Source organism: Pteropus vampyrus, unplaced genomic scaffold (genome assembly GCF_000151845.1).
Source record: "Pteropus vampyrus isolate Shadow unplaced genomic scaffold, Pvam_2.0 Scaffold43, whole genome shotgun sequence".
NCBI classification, from domain to species: domain Eukaryota; kingdom Metazoa; phylum Chordata; class Mammalia; order Chiroptera; family Pteropodidae; genus Pteropus; species Pteropus vampyrus.
In genome coordinates this window covers 2,717,754-2,721,661 of record NW_011888824.1, presented here as the reverse complement: position 1 = coordinate 2,721,661, position 3,908 = coordinate 2,717,754, and positions in this window count along the sequence as shown.

Genomic DNA, 3,908 nt, shown 5'->3' with positions numbered 1-3,908 from the left:
TCATAATAAATTGAAGAAAATAAAGCAATCTGTTCCTTGTATTACACAGTGAAGTAGAAAGCATGACTTTAAAGAACTATTGCTGTTTTGTTAAGATACAAGTCTGCAATAGTTGCTAACTTCTTTAAGAAACCCTTTAGGTGAAACTTATGGTTGGATATAAAATCTATTCTAGGATAAAATAAAATTATATTGGAATTACATATATAATTAAATGATGAGATATTGGGGAAAACTGAGCATTCAAATTTTAATTTTCACAAATATTTCATTTGTACTCTTGATTTCTGTCCAGTTGATTAATTTCCAATTAATTTAAATTCCTGTAAGTAGTCTCATTTGAGTATCAACTTGGGAAATGCATTCATAATCTAGTAATCTTTTATGTCTACATTATTTTAAATCTGAGAATGGTTTTGCCTCTGTGTTTTATGGCCAGAGTAAATCTATTTAGGAATTATTTAACTATTTTTATATTATAGCATATAGTAAAGGACAATTGATGTAATCAGTGGTTTAAACATTCTAATGCAATCACAGAGCCTTGGCATTTATAGATTTAGCATTCACAGTTACAACTCTTGGTTTCAGAAATTTATGAGAAATCTCAAAAGTGTGTGATACAGTTTGAAATTTATAAGGACAGGAATTTGAGCTCTGACTCTAGCCATGGGCAGCCAGTAAGTGCGCCCAGTTGACCACCTAGTACCAACATTGTAATGTGGTTTCTATTACTTGGTGCCTTATGTTAACTTTTAAGAAGTAATAAAAACTTTGTTTCATAGCAGGAACTGGTCCATAAGAAGTTCAACTGATAGTCCTTTAGGTTTTTTATGTGTTTGGAGATTTGTAGTCTCAAGATAATCCCTCAAGAATGCCGTTGTTTTACTGAAGTTAAAGAAGTTTCTTATTCTGTGGTCAGATTATTCCATTAGTTAAAATGTAGCCTCCCATTAAATGAGAAATGTTGCCAATTAGAAATAGTTTGCAACTAGCAAGGTATTCAAATAATTATCATTTTTGATAATTTTTTTTTTTTAATTCATGTTATCTGAGTATGGGACCCAGAATTCAGCATCAAAGAGAATTACACACACACACATACACACACACACGCACACACACACACACACACACCATGCTTTCACATTTAAATTTAAATAAAATATTTATATTCTATAGTATTCACTTATATTTATTGTGTAGTGGAGAGAATGATGAGTTGGACTCTTGATTACCTAGGTCAGGGTAGAAAGACACCAGCTGTGTAGTTTGTGCAATGACATTTCAGTTTCCCGCATGGCTTTGTCCTTTTGGTCTTCACTTCTTATTGATGGTTTTGTTGTAGATATTTTACATACTACATATCATTGAATCTATTGGTATAAAGAAAAAACAATAAAGTTGGACAATGTCAAAGTAAGGTCCAGTTCTCAGTCATGTACAGAGTTATCTGAAAGAAGAATAGAAATGTCATTGAAGAAGCTGAATCTTTAGTTTTAAATAAAAGTATTTAGGGTCTAATATGCCAAATACATCACTGGTGCTGTTTAATTTCTCTACCTGTCAATAAGAACTGTCCCTGAGATATACTATAAAATCTTTCTGTGGATAAAATCACTTAACCAGCAGTGAGTATCACAAATTATTTATTTTAAATGACAACTACATTTCTGTGCACATGTATTGATCGTGCCAAAAACATTCTGACTGGAAAATCGAAAGGAAAATTTATATGAAAAATTATTTTTTCTATATGAAAAATTACTGACCAGCAGAAACTGGAAAAATATCCACCAAGAATTTAGATACCACGTAGATAGGTCCTGATTTAACAATGAGTGAACAGTTACTTCTCACAAATTTCAGTAACGTTGTCTTGACAGTGGTTCCTAGTGCCTCTGTGTTGCTAGGCAACTCGAAAGAGGTTGGGAAATTTGCAGTCAAATTTACTTATGTATGTTAGATTTTATACATATTATATTGAGAATGTATTACACACGTCATTATAGGCTAGTTGTACATTTCTATTCCGTCTTTTGTGTGAGCTTCTTAGTATATATGAAAGACACTCTGCCTGCATACATGCTCCCCTTTTTTTCTGAAAGTTAACATAGTCCTAATATATGCATTGTTATGGTTGACTATTGTGGGTACATGAAAAAAATATGTAGCCTTTTTTGACACAAAAAGAATAATTGTTTTAAAAAGTACATAAGCTTTAAAATATGTTCTCTGTGTGTGTGTGTGTGTGTGTGTGTGTGTGTGTGTGTGTGTGAGAAAGAGAGAGTTTCTAAAACAAGAAATCTTTGAAAGAAAGGAATAGTCTCTCAGTTCCACCTGGTTATTTTCATTTAATTACTATAACAGATGCAGAAGAAAAATTAATAGGACACTTAAATCCAGTGAGATATTAAAGGTTCAAACTGTGGATATTTGAATTAAAGACTAATCAACTTGGGCTTTTTGAACAATATTCTATGATATTTAAAAAATTGGTAACATAATTTCAAGTGGGAATATTATACTTGAGAACTTGAGTGGTTTTGTGAATCAAATTTTAAGAGTTAATGTTATGGCAATACCACAAACCAGAAAATTAGATATGTATAACAAAAGAGCTTTAAAGAATGATGCATAATAGATCGTGATGCCTGACACTGCTGAAAATTGATGGTCCAAATCAAAAGGATGAATTAGAAATCTTTATGGAATGATGACACACCTGTAATATTGTGAGAAGGGCAAGTGAAAAGAGAAGAAATACCAGGGACTTTTATTTCAAGGAGGACTGTGAGGATTTAGAGTTTATTTTACTTTATTACCTGTTTCCAACTAGCTGAATGGTTTAAATTTGTAAATAGGAATTTAATGTAATCATACCAAGATTATGAAACCATTTGACAGAAAGCTGAAGTTTATAATCTCCCTGTTGAAGGAAGACTAAAAGGAAAGAATCTGATACATTTAGAGTTTGATATACTTTGAGTTCCTTATGGTAGGTTGGATAAATATTTAGTTGAATGCTTTTTGTTTATTTGTTTATAGTATTCCCATTTGATTGAACCTATGTAGTTTCATCTTTATAACTGAAGATTAAATGTAAGTTCTACTGCATTTTTTACCAAGATTATTTTTTAAAGATAACATAGGAATCCTGATCATATATTGAATACAATCTTCTACCCTGTAGAAATTTAGAGATAATTAAAAAAATATCCTCAGGAGCATAGTTTTTTGAGCAGAGAAAAATTAAGACTACATAAAAATTTATCACATAGTCAATAGAAATTATTTTGGGGGTGAAAATTCCTATAAATAGTATATGTCAGATGACAAATTTAATATAATTCTATTATATTTAGCATAATATCCTATATACCTGCATAGTTAAAGATTTTTGTAGGATGAAAAGGTATTGATAAGAAACAGATATTTTGAAGAGAAATCTCATGATTCCTGAGATTCATGTGATTCATGAATTCATGAATGTGACTCTTCAGTGATACATTCAATTACTTAATAATATGTGACTCTCATAATTTATTGCAAAAATTATTTAGCATATTTTTGTTATTTAATAATTAAAGTCTGATTCTCCTATAGATGAGTTCTGGGTTTTACCTATATCTTTCACGCTACTTTGAATTTAGTTTTTTAAAGTTTAATTTAAAAAAGTTTTCAATTACAGTTGATATACAATATTCTATAGTTTCAAGTGTACAACATAGTGATTAGATAGTTATAAAACTTATGAAGTGATCACACTGATAACTATGACACCATACACAGTTTTTTCAACATTATTGTCTGTATTTCCTATGCTGTACTTTACATCCCTGTGATTATTTTTATAACTGGCAATTTGTACTTCTAATTAATTTAGTTTTTAAAAGTTGAATATGAAT